The sequence below is a fragment of the Euprymna scolopes genome, chromosome 36 (genome assembly GCF_053919585.1).
Source record: "Euprymna scolopes isolate OS-2025 chromosome 36, ASM5391958v1, whole genome shotgun sequence".
Classification (NCBI taxonomy): domain Eukaryota; kingdom Metazoa; phylum Mollusca; class Cephalopoda; order Sepiida; family Sepiolidae; genus Euprymna; species Euprymna scolopes.
Genome location: NC_136517.1, coordinates 8,635,247 through 8,657,482, shown reverse-complemented (window position 1 = coordinate 8,657,482; position 22,236 = coordinate 8,635,247).

The window sequence follows — 22,236 nt, the reverse complement described above, 5'->3', positions numbered from 1 at the left end:
TCTGTAGATATTTAAATATTATAATATATATATATATATATATATATATATATATATATATATATATATGTATATATATATATATATATATATATATATATATATATATATATATATATATATATATATATATATATATATATATCTTTTGCTCAACATCCACAGCTGACTGCAACAAGTGCGCAAGATAATATCCCATTTGTTTCCGGATTCCCAATTTTCATTAACGTTTTTGTATCTTCTTATATTCTTCGTCATCCTTTTATTTCCCCAACCCTACTACTACTCGAAGCCGGAGAGTGGTGGGAGCATATTTTTCTTCCATCTATGTTTCATTACTCAATATTTTTGCATCTCAACTGAAAAAAAAAAAAGCAGTTTCTGACCTCCTCCCATCTTTGTAACCCTCCCCCTCCCCCACTTCACTCTGCCACTAAGTGAGTCACATCACGGGTCACCACGGGTCACTATGCTTGACGTTTGTGTACTGAGATATATAAGTCAAGATGTTGACATAATATCGCTGAGACAAGGAAGTCGGAGGAAGTGGAAGAAAAACTCACTCGGATGAAAGGTAGGGGTGAGGGAGGAGGGATGAGACGTAAAAGACAACGAGACTGACTGTCGTTATTTCGTTTTACGATTCATTTTACGACGGTTTTTCGTTCAAGTTTACTCTGATTTTCCAACAAGCCCAGAAAATATGCGCGTGTTCATGTGGCGGCGTTGGCGGGAGTGGGTGTGGGGCTATGTTCGTGTGCACATTGACAAGAAAACTGTTTGGATATGTCAAAACCAAGAAAGCCGTGCTCTTTTCGGGGACACCTGACTTATAAGCGTGTTTATAAAAGATCGAAAGAAAGTCACCAGCTCCATATCTTTTTTTTTTGTCTTCATCCCGACTTTCCCACGGGAAACAAAGATAACCCCACCCCCACCTCACACACACACATACACACCCCAAAACGAAAAAGTTTAATTTCCCATTCATCCCCCCCCCCGCAATAGTGATTACATCTTCCTGTTTGCAGGTCTGTGCATTCGCTGATGTCTGTGGAGTGTTCAGAAGGCAATTTATGCATGTATGTTATGGCATTATTGAAGATTTCCACCACCCCCAACGTAATCACCCTCTCTCCCCCACACTCACACACAAAAGAAAAACAAAAGAAATTGAGATTCTACCTTTTTAGGCGATTATATGTGAACATTCTGAAAAACTTGTTGGAGAGAGAAAAATTTTAAGCAATCGATTCAGAATTTAGAATGAGGGAACAGTTTTACATATAATTTTGCTATAAAATGATCCCCCCTCCATTTCCGAGCCATTCAAGTGTTCTGATACAACATGACCATGTTCAAGTCTAATGTAAACAAGTTCCCCTTAAATAATCAAATCACACCCAATTTTCATCACTAACGAATGATACGCTGTTGTATCGGTAGCCACTGTCCACTCTTTGATCCCTATCCTCGAGTGGCTTTCGGGCCTTGATAACTGGGGAACCCTTGTGAAAAAAAAAATTAAAATAAAAATTAAAAAATTCTAAGTAAAGAGAGACATTCCTTAATATACGTTAATATAATTTAAAAATCTGGTTAATGTGACCTAGAGGACTAAAATGAAGATTCACAATTAAAAAGTTGATTTCTAGGGTATTCGGATTTGGTATAAGCGGATATCACAGTTAAATTTGTCACCGGGAAGTAGTTCTTATAATATTAAAACATTCATTATCCAATGTATTTCCTAATTCTCTATTGAGTGCTACTATAGCGTAATTCCTACTGCCATTTTCTGTTCCTGGAGGGGCATAGGCCATCTACAAGTTTTGTAGCGAGGAGTTCTTTTTTCGGGGTGAGGGTGCTGGCCCCACGCTCAACCTTCGCAGAAGGTACATACAGCGCCTAGCCTTCTCAAATGGTCACCCATCTGGTACTGGCCAGATTCAACGTTGCTTAACTTCGGTGATCTGGCGAGAACCGGTGTGTCAACGTGATTGTGCCGCACACAACCTCAATATGAGTGATTAAAAAAAACAACAACACAACTAAACGAAAAAAAAAAATAAATAAATAAATAAATAATAAATAATGCAATATTCCCCTTCCAAGTTGATTGAACCATTTTGACTTATAAATTAATTTTTAAAACGCGGAGAAAAATAACTAAATACGCATATCTTCCCGAGATGTTGTTGCAAGAGTTTTATTCTTGAGTGGTGCAGAGTGAGGAAACAGCAAAATCATCAGAACCATGGCACACACATGGATTGATGGTTCATGACTTTTTGGATTGTGTCAGGGTACCGATGATAGATACATTTACATACACAAACGAGACTCAGCAACGTTAATCGCTATTATTGAACGCGAAGTAAAAGCAGGTTCAACAATACATTCTGATCAACCCGCCCGCCCGGGCCCTACGGGACCTGGGCAACAAAGTTCAAGCAAAAACCATATGTGGGGCAACTCCACATATAAGACCTTGGTCAATGTAGGGGCAACCCTTCATACCAATTGTCACTATCCAGCTCCCCTACTCCTTGAGGAGCTGGTCCCCATTTCCCCTTCACTCCTCACATTAAAAATCGGCCTTGTCCCTAATTTGCTCAGTGGGGGAGCAAATAAATACCAACCCCACATATAAGACCATTGCCCTTGTGGCAATCAGTTATTGGTCAATGTAGGGGAAACCCTTCATACCAATTGTTACTATCCAGCTCCCCTACTCCTCGGGGAGTTGGTCCCCATTTCCCCAATCTCTCCACATTAAAAAACGGCTTTGTGCCTAATTTGCTCAGTGGGGAAGCAAATAAATCCGTCAACAATACATTCTAATGGATGGCCATGTTTTTTCTATTCTTCTTTGGTAAGAATCACCTTAAACCCAGAAAATAAGGTACTAATCATAAGGTACTACTCCCTATTGTTTTCACTGGTCGCCTTTTTAGCATGAGTGGCGGTTGGATGTTTCGTATTGTTTGGAGCATGCGTCAAGTTTCTTACGCAACAAGAAATAGAATGGCGGCCACTTTAAAGTATCAACATGTCTTAATATCATAAAAATTATTTTCCGGCGACAAACTCAGCTACAATATGCATTCATACCGCACCGGAATTCCCCCACCCCACCCACCCAATCAATAATTTAAAGTTAAGCCTTCATTTGGTCCTTTATGCCCGAATAACCAAAAATCATTTCTTTTTTAATCTGTTTCTGAAAGTTATATAAATCAGAAATGTGAAATAAAGTAACCCCAACCCCCACCCCAGGACGATACTTACTTTGTGGTTTGCCTGTTCTTCCACGCACACGCAGCCATCTTGGCGCCCACAAGTGGGCTTCCCCGACGCGATGCGACCCGGCTTCCCGTTTGATAGAAATGAGTCACGACCCCATAACTAAACACTAATTGTTTCCTTTATCTCTTTCAGCTTTCGTCACGATATCAAAATGTCTTTTTTGCTATCGCTTTATATTGCTTTTTTCTGTGTTGACGTTTACATCAATATTTATATTGAGGAGTCTGCATCATCTATTCTATGATTGAGCTTTGTCTGTCTGTATGACTGCTATAGGCTTCAAAGCTACTCGACAAAATTTGACCAAATTTGGCATGCAGCAGTCATGAGATGCCGGCTATGTCATGGGGGAGAGCAAAAGACTACGACTACTACTACTATATATACTACTACAACTTTGTTGGAAATATTCTGAATAAGATGTTTGGCAATTTGCATAATTGAGTTTATTATAATTTATGTTGCTTTTTGCACATTTTACTTAAGAGAAAAGGTTCTGTATAAACTCTAATAAAAGAACTTTTAACAGAAGGAACTCTCAAATACTAGCAGAAGTTTATTTTGATTAACAAAAAAAAAAGCAACAAAATGAAAGAGGACCTCACCTCTGCTAAGGGTCACTAGACGTATAATTTTGAATTTAGCAATCCCTAATTTTAGCTATTATACGCCAACATCACGTTGACATACCGGTTCCTGTTAGATCACCAGAGTTAAGCGAAGTTAAGCCTGGTCAATACTAAAATGAGTAACCATTTGTTAATACCAGGTATTGTACGTGCTCTGAAGCCTGGAGAGGGATGGGCAACGCCAGGTTATTCTTGCTCAAGACATATTACATAAAATAATGCAAGCCCCCGTCCCACCCACCCCATGACTCCAGAGTTTTGACAGATTCATTCAACCATCATCGTTCAAATTTATCAGGTTGACAATAAAGTTCTTGCAGTTTTTCACTTTTACATTCATATGAACATATCTCAGCTCAAACAAAGATTTATTGATCAAAATAAGCACCATCAGAATCAACACATTTTTTGCCAACGCAAAACAAGTGTATTTCTGCCAATGACGTAAAAATCTTGCGTTCTGGTGGCGATGAAGTTACTGAAGGCGCTTTTTATATCGTTTAAGTTTTTGAAGCATTTCTCACATTTTGAAGCATTTCTCACATTTTGAAGCATTTCTCACACAGAAAGTTATCGAGATGCTTGAAAAAAGTGGTAGTCGGTAGGTGAGATGTCTGGAGAGTATGGTGAATGAAGCAAATTTCATAACCCAATTCGTTCAACTTTTGCAACGTGCGGTCTGCCATTGTGGTGGAGGAGGATTAAGCCTTTTCTGTTGACTAATGCTGGGTGTTGTTGTCGAAGTTTCTGATGCATTTCATTCATTTGTTGACATTACTTCTTCACTGTAATGGTTTCGCCTGCATTCAAAAAACTGTAATTGATGAGACTGGTTACAGACCACCAAACAATGACCTTCTTTGGGTGCAACTCTGGCTTCAGGAAGTGTTGTGAAGCTTTATTGGCGGCTAACCACTGAACTGAGCATCACCAGTTGTCGTTAAGAACCTACATTTTTCATCATGTCACAACTCAGTTGAGAAACAGATCATTCTTGTTGCATAAAAGAAAGGAAGATGACACTTCATATGGCATTTCTTTTGGTTGTCATTGAATTCGTGAGGCACCCATTTATCAAAATGTTTTGTCTTTCCAATCTTTCTCAAGTTGTTGGAAATCGTTGTACACATTACATCTAATTCAGAAGCAAGTTTTGGAGCAGTTGTGTGTGGATTGGCTTTGATTAAGGCATTTAATTGATCGTTATCAACATCTGATGGTCAACAACTGTGCTCATCATCTTCAAGACTTTCGTCACCGTCACAAAATTTCTTAAACCACCATTTTGGTATGTGTTCAGTAGTGGCTCCTGACCGAAACGCTTCCTTGATATGGCGAGTTGTTTCAGCAGCTTTTTGGCCTAGCTTGAATTGAAATAATAAAAATAGTGCAAATCTGTTTTTTTCCATCTTGTATTCAATGTTCTGAAGACATAATTGTTTTAAAACGATTATAATTTAAACAATAAGATAGAGTGAAAAGCGCTCTGTAAAATGATATATAAAGTAAAGGTATTATATCGAAAATTTATTTGAAAACACATCATTAGAAATCAAGATTAAAAATTCTGCAAGAACATTCTTGTCAAGCTGATTAAAAAAAATCAGGTAAACACATTTATATAATCTTTAGGTTAAAAATCTAGAAATTTATAATTTATATAAATTTGAAAATCATAGTAATTAAAAAAAATAAGAATAAAAATGATAATATGAAGTTCAGGGCTTGGAGCATGAGTCAATAGGTGTCCTCATTCATTTTCAGACAGAGCTGAATGTTTGTATTCATTCATTCTAGTGGTATCCTGCTTGGTACAAGCATTGACGGCTATTTCTCTCCTTCGAGGCATTCATGAATTCATTGTTGCTCATTATTCGGAACCCCATTCATGTTGTTTCTTAAAAGCGTTTGATGTATTTGTCACAGCTTTTTTGCAATTGTACAGACAGTACGTTGCAGTTTCTTTGTGTCTGAATAGTGACCATACTGAGCGATTGTCCTGACCCCAAAGGAATTTTCTACTCAGCTCAACAAGATACAAAACCATGAACAGAATTATTCTCAATTGCTTCAGTATTACATCAGTAACTTGCTTTCCATGACCTCACAATTCCCTGATCAGGGAGGGGATTGAAGTGGGTTCTAGACCTTACCCAAGGGTCTCCCACAGACTAGCGGAAGCGAGGAGGTGTCTTTTCTTTTAATAGTAGTGCTGTCTCGTCATTCTAAATGTTTGTATCATTTGGATTTTTTGGACTATTGTTCTCATCTTGGATGTTATTTTCAAAAACGTTTTTTGTCGATGTAACCTCTGTCCTTCAAACTCAGGAATATTTTTGTCGAATGTCGGAAATCTGCATGGAACCTTTAATTTTATCCACATGGTTTCCATTTGAAATTCCATGAAGATTCCCGAGTTCGACAAAAAGATTCTAAATCAAATTTGATGAAAGTCAAAGTTTCTTTCTTAGAACTGCACACCTGTGGAACTCTCTTCCTTTTGCCTGCTTTCCAGCTGACTATAATATTGTCGTCTTCAAGTCCAACATAAACAAATTCTTGATGAGCCATCCCCTTAAGTAATCCAATTTACCAAATTTCCACTACTAACAATTATTACATTGTCCCATCGACCACTGTACGCTCATTAACCCTTATCCTCGAGGGACCTCTGGGCCTTGATAAGTGGTGACTCCTTTGTAAAAAACAAAAAAAAAATCTCAATTTTCAAATGAGAAGTTGTGCCAATATTGTGCCAACCAAGAACCGTTTCAAATACTCCAAAGAAACTGAAATTTGGGGAATATTTATTGAATGTTGATTACCTATTCATAAAATTTCACAAAAATGGTATTTGAATTTGACAAAAGATTTCAGAGAAGACATGTGAAACCCACAATCAAGTGATGGTCATGTATGTCAATCTATGCTGTCATGAGAGCAGTGAAATGTAGAAGGGGGGTATCTGGACATCCAATCATAATCAAATTCCCTTTCTTATAATATTTCTCAATACTAGAATGCATACTTGAGTCTTTGCTGTTATATATTAGGGACCCAACGTCAGTAGCGATTATATCAGCTAGTTTGAATTTTGACAAGGGTCACACTGAGGGCATGATTATCCAGATCTGTGAAACAGAATTGTTCCCAGGGTTGAATGAAAGATGGTTGACGTAAAATTCAGACAAGGAGCAACAGATCAAACGTTAGACAAAACAGGTGTCAAACGATGCCGAATGACATCACGTTTTTCAAGCGTAGAGAAAACTAAGGTTTTCAAATCAGTGTCTCCATGGAAGCCGTGTGAATGAGACATCACCAAAAATGTAAAAATAATCTAAGCGGAATGTTGCGTCTGTGTCTTTCTCTGTCGTTCAGATTAGTTTCTCTGTGGAAGTCATGCGAACGAGACACCTCCCATTATGTAGAAAACCCGTAATCTCAGCAAATTTTACCGATGTATATTCTAATTAGGATAAAAAAAATAACGCTTGAAAGACTGAGTTGTTATTCCAACAAGTCAGGCAGCGTATCACAAGTAAACGTCATTTTTCCAAGTTAGGAAATTAAGTTTTGCTAGGGTTAAATGAAACTTGGGTGACAAGGCAGGGGGTAATAGGTCAAGAGATAGACAAAACAGTGTCGAAAAATGATGAATGACGTCACGTTTTCAAACGGAAGAAACACTGAGGTTTTCAGATTAATCTCTCCCGGAAGTCATGAAAACGAAACATTGCCAATAATGTAAGAAACATGAATTGTTAGAAATAAATATATTCCTTCAATATAATTTGCAAAGTAAAATTTAAATTTTAAAAAATAAATAAAAGGGCGTTTTTTTATTGGTTAAAATTAAAAGCTGTTTTTTTCTCTTGTGTTAAATAAACCAACGTTTCTTTTAAGTCAATACATTCATAAAATCATTTAAATGGGCTTTTCATGGGCTTTTCCGTAACCACAACCAAGGTAAATGTTTCTCGCATGCTTTTCCCGTTAGGGATTCCCCCCCCCCTTCCACGCCTTTTTTCTTTCTATTCAAAAAATGCTACATTGCCTAAAGTGTGTTTATTCATAAAGTCTGAAGAAATGCTGGTTTTTGAAAATTTTCAAACGATATAATGCTTGAAATTGTCGAACTGGACATTGAAACAATTGTAACGTAAAATGAAATACACTTTTTCTTGCCATCAACACCTTGTCTTGAAGTATTGATTTTGCACACACAGTATATTAATGCTCAATTATGAACTGTGATAATTTTGTAGCTTAATCCTTAAGTCAACCATTTTTGGCTTAAAACCTAATGGTATATGAAAATTTACTGAATTACACGAACTCAGTATATTACATATAAGTCTCTCTCTCTCTCTCTCTCTCTCTCTCTCTATATATATATATATATATATATATATATATATATATATATATATATATATATATATATATATATATATATAATTGCTTTAAATATGTGCGATGATTTGACTTGGCTAAGAGTTCTTCTTTTTTACAAAGGTGTTCAAAAAATAAATACTAACGTTTAAGCTATTCTTATTTAAAATAATTTTCCTAACACAAATGTTACTTTAATGTCTGCCCGTCTGCGTCACTCATTTCGTTAAGTAAGAAAATTAAGTTTAAAAAGTAAATAACTTAGATGAGATAAAATTAGTTTCTCTGACCTAATTCATTTTCTCCTAATAAAACCTTTTATGAAAACTCGCAGTGAACGTCTCCTTGTGTTAGTTTCTTCACTAAAAGAAACCGAAAGCACGTAAGAGATCTGCATGTATAAACACTCCATATGTATAAAGAACTGTTACATTTTGGGCATACAATCAAGGAGTTGACCCCCAGAGCTTCATAAACTGTTTTGGTTTCAATTTTAGCTGATGACATCCAAGTCATATTTAAAAAAAAGAACTTGAAATCTATATTTATTGGGTACAATATAATAATCAATAGATTATTGGCTTTACAATAATAAATACAAAATCTGCATAAATTAAGGTATCATATGTAAGTGTATTTTACGACCAGGCCATATTGGGTGTCCACTTCGATGCATTGGTTACAGTATATTCTCAATAGTGAATAAGATCTATATTGATAAATACGAAATCTGCATCAATTGAAATATCATATTTAAGCTTATTTCACGACTGGGCAATGCTGAGCAGCCTGTAAGTATCAGTAATACACACGCACATACACTTGGGAAGTGATATACAAATTACTATTAGCATATGAAGCGATGCTCTTTGTGTAAACAAATTGAGCTTAGGTATTTGGGCAACGTCAAAACATTGTTAATTCACTGCCCGCCTAGCAGCAGCCGTATAGCACAATAGTTAGAAGCTCCGACTGTCGTTTGGGCGGTTGGGTTTCGATCTCGGCTTGAGGTAATTGCTTGTCTAGCTACACTGATGAGCTGTGAAACAGCGAAACAGAACTATGTGGATGACTAGGTTCAGTCCACGGCTTGGGAAAGGTGTATGTTTAACCACACTGATGAGTTGTGATACAACGAAACAGTACTGTATGTGGATGACAATATATGAAGGATCTCGTTCAAAATTTCATGCAACAATAACATTTCGATAGAAACATTCCCGAGCTTGACAATATATATATATATACATATATATATGTATATATATATATATATATATATATATATATATATATATATATATATTGAGAGAGAGAGAGAGAGAGAAAGAGAGAGAAAAATAAAAAGGAACAAACCATGTTATGTGTTCATGAACGTTTCGTCTTTATTTCGAGACTTCCTCTGGATGAAATAAAGACGAAACATTGATAAACGCATAACACGGTTTGTTCCTTTTTATTTCTCATTTTTGTTTGAATACTATTTCCATTATTTTCATCATATATATATTTATCTGTTGGGCAACATATAAATTTTATAATATATATATATATATATATATATATATATATATATATATATATATATATATATATATATATATTATTAAATTTATATGTTGCCCAACAGAAAAATGTTTTCATTGGACCATGGATCAATCACTACATTAGTTCATATAGAAGTTAAATCGTCCATTAAAATATGTATTTCAGGATTTTAATGTTCACCACAGCAACTGGTTTGGTTTCTTGAGCAGACGATAAAAGAATTCCATTTCTTTCCCATTTCAGTTTCTATCAAAATCTGTCTCTCAGATTATGAGGATCAGTAAACCTCACTTCTCGATCTATTCTTGATTACTCGGTTTGAGGTTGCTGTGACGAATGGCCATAGCCCAATTAGAAACGCAGATAACCTTGTGATGATGGTGGAAATCTACCTAAACTTTGACCTCAAGCTGAAGACCCATTGCTGAAAATGATGAGGTACTGCAAATGAACTGATTGGGAATCCATCAGAAGTGTCTTATGTTTTTTTAATTTTTTTTTTATTCAATTTTCACCCCAAACAAAGCGCAGTGCGACTTTGAAGCAGGGGGCTACTATCAGGGACTTAATTAGCAGGGTCATTATGAAGGGAGATGAGTAGAAAGATGTTTGTTAACATTACACTTGAACTTCTGCATATCAGTACAGTTGGGAAAGCAGAATCCCGGAAGGGAGTTCTAAAGACCCGCAGTTCTGGGGAAGAAACTATTGGAGTAAAAGGCTTTCTTGCACCTAGGGATCTCTACTGTAAAGGGATGAGACTTAGTAGCTTGTCGGGTTTGTCGGGGGTAGTTACGTCGGGGAGGTACAAGTGTTTGCAGTTCGTCAGAGCATTCACCATTAAAGTATTTGTAGAACAGGCAGAGGGATGCAACATCTCGTCGATGGGACAGAGGCTGAAGCCTAGATGACAGTTCAGGACCTATCAGGTTGGCGACTCTCTTTTGAATCCTGTCCAGGAGTGAGAGACAAGCAGCAGATGCACCAGCCCAGATGTGACAACAGTACTCCATACATGGGCGAATGGTGGCCTTATAGAGGTACAGGATACTGTCAGGCATAAGTAGTTTTCTAGCACGGTAGAGGGAGCCAACCTTCCTTGCAGCAGCCTTGGCAATGCTCTCAATGTATCTATTCCAGTTCATATTCCCTGTAAACGTTAGGCTGAGGAGTTTAAAAGAAGTACTTTCAGGCAATGTGTTCTTGGCCATTGCTATTGTTGGTAGAGAAGGTAGTAATATCTCTGTGAAAATGAGGAAACTGAATGGGTCAAATCAGGCATAGACATCCATGTCCTCATGCAGAACTTCTATAGCAAGCCTCACTCTCTCCGATGGTTCACTACAACCTGTGCTGCTACTATTGCACATAAACAACAAGCATTTCACAGATTCAACTGCCATCAGTCGAATACAAATAGACAAACCTTTATAGCTATAAGAAATCATCGAAATAATGCAATAGCCATAGCTGCAGAAAAGATATGCTCCGATGACCAGAAAATGCATTGATGTGGTGTGTCAATAACCCAAGTAACACGGTACTAGCTTGAACCAATTTGCTTGTGTTCAAGTGCATAGAGGTTAAGGGGTTACTGGTGACATATATTTAACTCGTTCACTTGGGTCGACGAACGCACTACATCAAGGTCACGGGGCAGGTTAGTGCATGTTGAGTGCAAGTTGTGTTGACAGGGTTTGCCATCCTATCTCACACGTCAATATATAAGGAAAAGATAGTAGCTAAACAGATATGAAAATTCCCATCCTCCTTTTAAGGATGACACTGATGAAAACCGGTTTTTCTTTTTCTGTTTTTTTTTTTTTTTGTTGCAGACCATATACTGGTTAGCCAGTTGTGTACAAATCCCAAGAGGGATAGGAGCCTTCTATCGTGTCTAAAAATGACACAATGTTCAATGAGCGTGATCAGAGATGCACCACTGTACAACTCATGCCCCCTACCGATCCATGTTATGGCAATAAGACCATTGCCAGCACCATCAAAATGCATTGCTGGATTGCTATGAATAACAGGGACATACCCAGCGTGATGAAAACAAAGTTTTTGGCCACGGTTATGGTCTTTGGTGTGGTTTCAAATGAGGGCCACATCTTGCCACCTCACATCTTCGAAGTTGGCTTGAAAGTCAACACCAAAGTGTACCTGAATGTACTAAAGAGTGCGGCCGCTGGCAGACACTGAGTGTAGCAGCAGAGCTCATTCCTGGCGCAGGCTTGGCTTCAGAAGAAGTATTATGACTTTGTATCCTTCTTTCACTGAACCCGCTTGACTACTTCATTTGGTTATACTTTGATAACATCACCAACATAACCTCCCACAACACTAAAACCAGCCTGATTACTGCTATCCACCGAGTATTCACCGATCTTCCACCAGCGCTTGTGGAAAAGGCATGCTCCCAGTTCAGGACCCGTATTGAGGTGGTGATTAAGGCCTTGAATAGATGTCAGTTCTACTACATAATCAAGTTACTTGAATTGATTTTTTCAATAAAAATTTGAAAATAAAGCTGTAGTGTTGTTTTCTTTAGGGCGCCAATTTTATCGTTCCACTGTAATAAGTTCCACTCTATCTACTAAGCTCCAACCCCTGTCTTATCACCACAGTGCTTCATCCATCTGTTTTACAAGTACTTAAATAGAATGTGTCGGACAAACTTCTTCGCTTAACAGAAATACCCCCAAATTCCCTTGCTACTCACAGTTTCCCCAGACTGTACTAACATGGAAAGGTTTAAATATAATGCGAACAAACGTCTCGCTGCACAACTCCTCCACTTAGGACGCCCTTGTAGGCATGGTTTAATTCAAAGTCTCATTCTTATGGTTCAGTGGTAATTCGGGACTCGTTTTGACATTAAACCAAACCAAAAATTGCCGCAAATTTGATGTCGAATATCGAATGCAAAATTTTCACAAAAAAATGAATCACAGAGGACATCCCCTTTTTTTAATTTTTTTTTTTTTTATTCTTTTTGCATAAAACTAACTTAAACTAAATATAGTCCACATTTATTCGAAACACCCTCCCCCTAACTAGAGAAATAAAACTAGAATCAGAGGGCCAGGCCTTTATGTGCTTCAGACTAAATATGCAACACAATATTAGCTACTTATATTTTCTCTACCGCTCTCCCTCAAACCAAGACTGTACCCTAATAAACAAAGTCTCAGACAGCATAGATATAGCACTCTCCCTCGATACTAGCGCACAAATACATGTATTTGGTGACTTCAATGTCCACCACAGTAACTGGCTAGGATTCTCAAATCACACAGACGTAGCTGGTAGCGCCACATATAGCTTCTCTATATCTCATTCCCTATCTCAGATGGTTACATTTCCGACACGTTTCCCAGACCAGCACGATCAACATGCCTCACTTCTAGATCTCTTTCTGACAACGGTTCCCAATGACTGTACAACAAATGCCCATAGCCCACTCGGGAATGCTGATCACGCTGTGATAATGGTAGAAATCAGCCTAAATTCTCGCCCTAAAACTGAAGACCCACTACTCAAAACAACGAGGTATTACAAAAAGGCTGATTGGGAAGCCATCAGGGAGCTCATCAGAGATGCCCCATGGCAAAATATCTTTACTCTTCCAGCGGAACAGTGTGCAAATGAGACAACTGAATGGTTCAAAACTGCTATTGAAGCACATGTTCCCGCACGGAAATACTATAGCAAGCCCCACTCCCCCCAATGGTTTACTTCTGCTTGTGCAGCTGCCATTTGTCAAAGGCAGCATGCGTTCCGCAGATTCAACCGACATAAGTCCAGCTCAAATAAACAGAAGTTTATAGAAGCTAGAAATAATTGTAAGAGAGTGATAGACACAGCTAAGTCAGATTACTCTGAAACCACCAGAAAGCGCATCGAAGCACAGAAATTAGGAACCCGGGATTTTTGGAAAATCTACAACAGCGTAGTTAATAATGGACAGTCAATTATTCCCCCACTAACAAACAATCATGAGGTTGCTTGCACGGCAACTGACAAGGCTAATCTGCTTGCCAGTCGGTTTGCCTCAAACTCCACACTGAACTCGGTACACCACTCACTCCCTGATTTTCCTCTGCGAACAGACGCCACACTTGACGACTTGAAAATCACCCCTTCTCAGGTACATGCTATTATAAAAAACCTAGACACCTCTAAAGCATGTGGACCAGATCTCATCCCGGCTGTGCTATTAAAAAAATGCTCTGCCGAGGTTGCTCCAGTTCTGTCCAAACTTTACAATAAATGCCTTAACGAATCTTGTTTTCCCGACTGCTGGAAAACCGCCTCTGTGGTACCAGTCTTCAAGAATTCTGGTGAAAGAACTGACCCACTAAATTATCGCCCCATTAGCCTCCTCCCGCTTTTCGCCAAAATATTTGAGTCCTTAGTTAATAAAGCCCTAGTTCAGCACCTAACAGCTGCTAAACTCTTGACTGACAAACAATATGGATTCAGGCAAGCCCGTTCAACAGCAGATATCTTAACTGTAGTTTCTGAACGTATATACCGTTCATTGGATAAAACAGGGGAGGGTAGAGCGGTGGCCCTTGATATATCTAAGGCTTTTGACAGGGTATGGCACGATGGTCTTCTAAGGAAAATTAGATCATATGGAATCACTGGAAGAATTCATAACGTAATTAAATCCTTCTTAAGTAATAGAAAAATCAAAGTTGTCCTCGACGGACGTACATCCAAACAATATGACATAAATGCGGGAGTGCCTCAGGGGTCTATCCTTGGACCTCTATTGTTCCTGATATTCATAAACGACCTCCCTGATAATATTGTTTCGGAGATGGGTATATTTGCCGATGACACCACTCTCTATAACAGATATGAGGGGAAAACAAATGAACACATATCCAAGAAAATGGCAGAAACACTAGAGGATGACCTCCAATCCGTAGTGGAATGGGGACAAAAATGGTTGGTCTCATTCAATGCTGCTAAGACTAAGCTTGTTTCCTTCAATAACTATAAGAAACCTTCTCTACCACCAATAGCAATGGCCAAGAACACATTGCCTGAAAGTACTTCTTTTAAACTCCTCGGCCTAACGTTTACAGGGAATATGAACTGGAATAGATACATTGAGAGCATTGCCAAGGCTGCTGCAAGGAAGGTTGGCTCCCTCTACCGTGCTAGAAAACTACTTACGCCTGCCAGTATCCTATACCTCTATAAGGCAACCATTCGCCCATGTATGGAGTACTGTTGTCACATCTGGGCTGGTGCATCTGCTGCTTGTCTCTCGCTCCTGGACAGGGTTCAAAAAAGAGTCGCAAACCTGATAGGTCCTGAACTGTCATCTGGGCTTCAACCTCTGTCCCATCGACGAGATGTTGCATCCCTCTGCCTGTTCTACAAATACTTTAATGGTGAATGCTCTGACGAACTGCAAACACTTGTACCTCCCCGACGTAACTACCCCCGACAAACCCGACAAGCTACTAAGTCTCATCCCTTTACAGTGGAGATCCCTAGGTGCAAGAAAGCCTTTTACTCCAATAGTTTCTTCCCCAGAACTGCGGGTCTTTGGAACTCCCTTCCGGGATTCTGCTTTCCCAACTGCAATGATATGCAGAAGTTCAAGTGTAATGTTAACAAACATCTTTCTACTCTTCTCCCTTCATAATGACCCCGCTAATTAATTCCCTAATAGTAGCCCCCTGCTTCAAAGTGGCACTGTGCCTTGTTTGGATTGAAAATTGAATAAAAAAAAAAAAAAAAAAAAAAAAAAAATTTTGGTCCACTTATGCCTAGCGGAGACATTCCAAACTAAATAATGATCGGTTAATTAGTTTAAGTGTGAATCCCGTACATAGAAATGTATAAACATATGAACGTATCCCTAATTTTATAAACTTTTATGGTGTACGTATGCATGCACGCAATGCTTATTTGTGTGCATGCAATGTGTGTGTGTAATGTGTGTGTATGTGTGTAACGTGTGTGTATGTGTGTAACGTGTGTATGTGTGTGCAATGCATATGTGCGTGTATACAATGTGCGTATGTGTAATGTATGTGCATATAACAATGTGTGTGTACAATGTATGTGTGCAATATGTGTGTGTACAATGTGTGTGTGTGTGCAATGTATGTAATGCATGTGTGTAACGTGTGTATGGTGTATGCAATGTGTATGTGCGTGTATACAATGTGCATATAATGTATGTGTACAATGTATGTGTGCAATATGTGTGTGTGCGTGTATGTGCGTATGTGTGTGTGTGTGTGTGTGCGCGCGCGCGTCAGATCGTCTTGTTAATATTTGACAAACTCGCAGGTAGGGATGCCTTATATTAACAGTTAAAAAAAAAGGATTTCATGAAAGCTGAACGGGTTTTTTATTTGGAAATCAGACGTTGAAGGTGTAGCCCCCCCCCTCTCTCTCCCTCTCCCCCTTCTCTCTCTCTCTCTCCCTCTCTCTCTCTCAGGTAATGTGTGAATTAAATGTTATGACAAAAGTAAGAAGCTTTCAACTTTATTCCATCTTCTTCATCCGCATCCGCAACCACTCCCCGCCCCCGCTGTTAGGTCGTGTTGCGATGTGTATTGATTTAACCCATATAAACGCGATAGATCCAAAAAGAGAGTGAGAGGGGAAATAAAGAAAAGAGTGATGAAGAGAAAAGAAAGAGAGAGAGAGAGGGAGAGAGGAAGAGAAAGACGAAGGAATCAGCAATGTTTTAATTCGATTCCTGTCTGACATTCTGACATAGATTATCTAATAATCCTTACAACCTACAACAGAATAGATAGCTGCTTTAGTTCGAATAATAAGTGTATATATATATATATATATATATATATATATATATATATATATATATATATATATATATATATATATATATATATATATATATATATATATATATATATATATAAAAAAGCTGAATGCCAAGTGGTACATAACGTTTAAACGGGTTTGTATTACTGTACACATAGATTCGAAAAAGTTGTCAAAAAACAAATATGGAACAAATAAATGTTATCAAAGGCAAGATAAGTTACTTTTCTACCTAACTGGATATATTTTTTGTGTTTTTATTCAGTGTAACATGTTTATTCAGCTCGAAAAACATGCAGTGTTTACCGATGTATTGGAAAATTCAAAATGGCGCCCGACACTCTCTTTAACACGGTAAGTTCAGGAAAAGATGTTATAAATAATAAACTAGACAAAATACTGTTAGAAATTCGCTCATTATATGTTACCGTGACATAAGTTGACATATATTCGGTGTTTTTTTTAATAGTATTTTGTCTAGTTTATTATTTATAACATCTTTTCCCAAACTTACCGTGTCGGGCGCCATTTTGAATTTTCCAATACATCGGTAAACACTGCATGTTTTTCGAGCTGAATAAACATGTTACATTGAATAAAAACACAAAAAATATATCCAGTTAGGTAGAAAAGTAACTTATCTTGCCTTTGATAACATTTATTTGTTATATATTTGTTTTTTTGACAACTTTTTCCAATCTATGTGTACAGTAATACAAACCCGTTTAAACATGATAATTTTCGGATATATTGTTACAGTCAGTCCTCTATTAAATATTATTTAACTATTATAATTTATTACGAGGAATAACTTGTCTGGTGGACTAATTTACAAAAGAAATTTAAAAAATAATAATGATAATGTCGTTCATCGAATTCCGTATGTTTTTGTTTACAATATCGCGTTAGCTGAGATTTGTGCATAACGATCTTACAAAAAAAGTCCTTCTTCTCTTATAGATAGAAAAAGAAGTTTTACAGGGGAATATTTTACGTTACACCAGCGAATGTTACACCGGTGTAACGTAATATATTCCTCTGTAAAAAAAATCTTTTTTTTTTATCTATAACAGAAGAAAGACTATTTTCAAGATCGGATTTTTTCAATTTTCGATACTTATCGGATGAATTTCTGTACAAAACATATCTAAGAACACTGCTAGACATATAAATTAGCTTTGTGTGAAATTTGCAAAAAATAGGCTCAGCCGTTTCGGAACCAATGAGGAAGTAACACACACACGCAAAAAGTTCGTGTGCACTTTAAAAAAATGTATAACTTTATTTATATTTGCGATAGAAATAATCTGTAAAAAATGTTATAAAGTTTCATGTATCTAGTTTTAAGTATAGTTATTGAATAATTTTTACCCACAAAATTCGTAACAATTTTTAGATAAGTAAAAATAAGTAAAAAATATTTTCTTTTGTTTTTCAGACTCAATTTGATCCCATGGCTTCAATTGAGGAAAAAGTAAACTGTGTCCTTTGGTTGGCTGAATTGAAATCTACTATTTCTGTAAGTTTAGAATTGAATACAATAAAAAAAGCGCCTCATAGGAACACCATTGTTAAATGGATGAAAAAATTTAAAGAGACAGACTCTGTCCATGATAAACCACAATCTGGAAGGTCATGTGTCAGTGACGAAAGCGTTGCTTCCATAGAAGAATCCTTTACTGCAAGTCCAAGAAAGTCTGTAAAACGGACATCATTGAAGCTCGGGCTACCAAAGTCTACGGTGCATAAGATTCTGCGAGCAAAACTTCAAATGAAAGCTTACAAAAATTTCAATTACCTCAACAGTTGTTAGAAGAGGATTATTATGCACGGCTAACTTTCTGTCACCAGTTCAATGAAAAACTTTGCAATGATGATGCATTTGTGAGTAATTTACTGTTTTCTGATGAAGCAACATTTCGCATTAGTGGCAAGGTCAATAGGCATAATTGCCGAATTTGGGGAACTGAAAACCCAAATGAAACTGTTGAACATGAAAGGGACTCTCTTAAAGTTAATGTGTGGTGTGCTTTGGGAATAAATCAAATCATAGGGCCATATTTTTTTGAAGATTGTGTTATTAACAATGACAGCTACTTAGATATGTTGCAGAATTACTTTATTCCGCAACTTGAACAATTAAACTTGAAAGATGATACAGTGTTTCAACAGTGTTGCCACTTTGCTCGGCGTGTTAGACAGTTTCTAAATCAGGAATTTCCTAACAAATGGATCGGAAGGGTTGGACCATTTCATTGGCCTCCACGTTCACCAGATTTGACTCCATTAGATTTTTTTATGGGGACATGTGAAAAAATTGTGTTCATTAGTTCATTGGAAGATTTGAAAGCTAGAATAACTAATGTGATTTCAGACATTACTATAAATCATTTGGCAAATGTTTTTCGTGAACTGCAAAATCGTATTACCCTTTGTATTGCTAATGATGGAGGGCATGTGGAAAGTTAAATAAAATTTCAATAAAAGCTTAAAGAATATAGATTTACTTCTTTCAAATACATTTTACAAATTATTTCTATTGCAAATACAAATAAAGTTATAAATTTTTTAAAGTGCATACGGACTTTATAGACATATATATATATATATATATATATATATATATATATATATATATATATATTATAGCTGCATTATGGATTTATTTTTATGATGTTTAGTTTCCTTCAATAGGATTTGAAAATCGATTTTTTATATATGATTTAAATTTATTTTCATTTACAAATGAGTCACTGATTATTAGTCACTCGGGCATAAATTGTCGATTTCATGATTAAAACGATTGAATTTTTTTTCTTTTTTTTTTTGTCTAAAAGTCACCCCTAATCAAGTCCAAAAGCTGTTCGAGGATAAGGGTTAATGAGATGAACAGATTATCAGGTTAAAAGATTAATGATTAAATGATTACTGATAAACCACCGCTTATCAAGGTCCGGAAGCCACTCGAGGAAAAGGGTTAAAAAGTTGGCTAGATAGATGTTAGTTGTCGTCACAAGAGGATAGGAAACAGTGAGTGAAATGGACAAAGGATGATTTAAGATCTTTTGATTTTCAAAGTCGACATCTCGACAAGTATTTGTTTACATTAGACTTGAAAACGGCCGTGCTGTAGTCGGTTGGGAAACAGACTCGTGGTATCATGTTCCACAAATTAGATATCCGAGGAAAGAAACTTTGTTCGTGGAAGTTCTGGCTGTGGTTGTAGCCAGAGAATTTTTTTTTTCTGTAAATAATTTACAGGGAGGGGGGGAGGGGATCAGGGATTGAGGCTCAGCCGAACACCTACCATGAACATAACGATATAGTAGATATGAGCTATCAGGTTAATAAGAAAGTTCTTGCAGTTTTTAATTCTTAATTCACATGAACATGTCTTGGCTTTAAAAAAAATTATTGATCGAAAAAGTCCGAATCAGCACACTTTTGCCAACGCAAAACAAGTGTATTTATGCCAGTAACGTAAAAATCTTGCATTTTCGTGGCGATGAAGTTGCTGAAGGCGTTTTTGATATTGCTTAGGTTTTTTACACATTTCTCATGCAGAAAGTTGTCGAGACGCTTGAAAAAATGGTAGTCAGTTGGTGAGAGGTCTGAAGAGTATGGCAAATGAGGCAGAGTTTCAACGCCCAATTCGTTCAATTTTTGCAGCGTCAGTTTAGCATTGTCGTGGAGGAGAATTGGGCCTTTTCTGTTGACTAATGCTGAGTGTTGCCGAAGTTTCTGATACATTCCATCTATTTGTTGATAGTTCTTCTCCGGCGTAATATTTTTGCCTCTACATCTATTAACCCAAGAACTCTTATCCATTCTTTTAATGTGACCAAACCAACAAAGTCTCCTGTTATGCACATATTTCCTTATAACTGTGCAGATTTAATCTTCCTTTGAGGTCATCAGATCCAAGCCTGTCATTAAAACTCACATTGCACATCCATCCTATGATTCTCATATCATTTCTCTGCATGCAGCGCATATCTTCAACCCTCTTTGGCCAGGTTTCACTTTCATGCATCATTCATACTGCGTAGAAATACAAGGTGCTTTCAATAAGTTTCCAGACTTTTTTCGTATAAGCACTTTTATTGATGATACACACATGAAACTCTAGTCCCCTTCAAAGTAATCTCCTCCGGCTGCAATGCACATGTTGTATCATTCCAACTGCTTCTGGAAAGCCCCATGGAAGTCTTCTTGTGTAAGCATATCAATAATCCTCATCACAGCCTCTTTCATCTCCTCAATTGTCTCATAACGGCAGCCTCTAAGGTTTCCTTGATCTTAGGGAATAACTAAAAGTCACAGGGAGCAAAGTCTGGACTATATGAAGAATGAGGAACTGTTTTGATGCCCATCTTGGTCAAATAGTTTGTGACAAAGATGGAGCACCCTTGAGACAAACTTCACACAAATCTTTTGCATCTTCAGTCCTTCGTGAATAATTGTGTGTACAGTTCCCACACTGAAATCAAACTACACTTATTGTCTCTATAGACACACGACAGTCCTTATCCATGAAATTCTTTATTTGGCCAATCAACTCTGGTGTTCTGAGTTCCTTACTCCTCCCACGCCTTTCATCATCCCTCACAAACTCCCTGCCTTCCTTGAATCTCTTATGCCACTCAAAAACTGATGTTCGGTTCATGCAAGATGGTCCAAAAGCAGTCTGAAGCATTCCATACGTTTCTGTGACATTTTCTCCAAGTTTAAAACAGAATTTTATTGCATATCGTTCTTCTAAAGTGTCCTTACATCCAGATTTCATTTTTGAAAATTCATCAGCTGTGATAATCAAGCTCTAGTGGGGTGTATTCCAATTCCTGCTGTAGCTGTTCATTTGAACCTGAAGTCATAAAAATTGGTCATTCATCTCATATGGCGTATAGTAATAACATACTGAATTTTCAAGAATTTATGACAACTTTGAAAACCTGTACAAAAAAAAAGCCTGGAAATTTATTGAATACATCTCATATGATAAAAAAAAACAATAAAAAAAGATGTCGGTCCTCAAATGAATTCTTAAACGATGGTTTAAATCTTGTGGCATTTGATTAAAAATCCACTTTTCAATTGAATGCTCACGAAATTTCCAATGAGCCAAGGAGTGGCGAGAGAGTGAGCTTTGTTTTGTTTTTCAAAACTTATCTTATTTCCTTTGCTTCCATTGAAGTTCTATCAACAAAGAAAGAACAACAAAACACTTGAGAGTTCGTGATGAAGTGCAGAGACGTATCTGTAATTAGATTGGCTTCACCCTTTATTCTTTTCTGCAACATCTCTCACACAAACATAATGTTGCTAGTCTCAGTATTTTTTTTTTTATATAAATACTGTTATGGCATGCGTTCTTCAGAATTGTCTTATCTATTGCCTGCTTCCTTTGTTGCAGCTCGTTTGACCTGTTGGTCTAGTGGTTTTCATCAATTCGCTGTTTTGATAACTCATTATAATACAGCTTCCTATTCTGGGAGTTTGTGGAACTCTCTTCCTGCTGACTGTT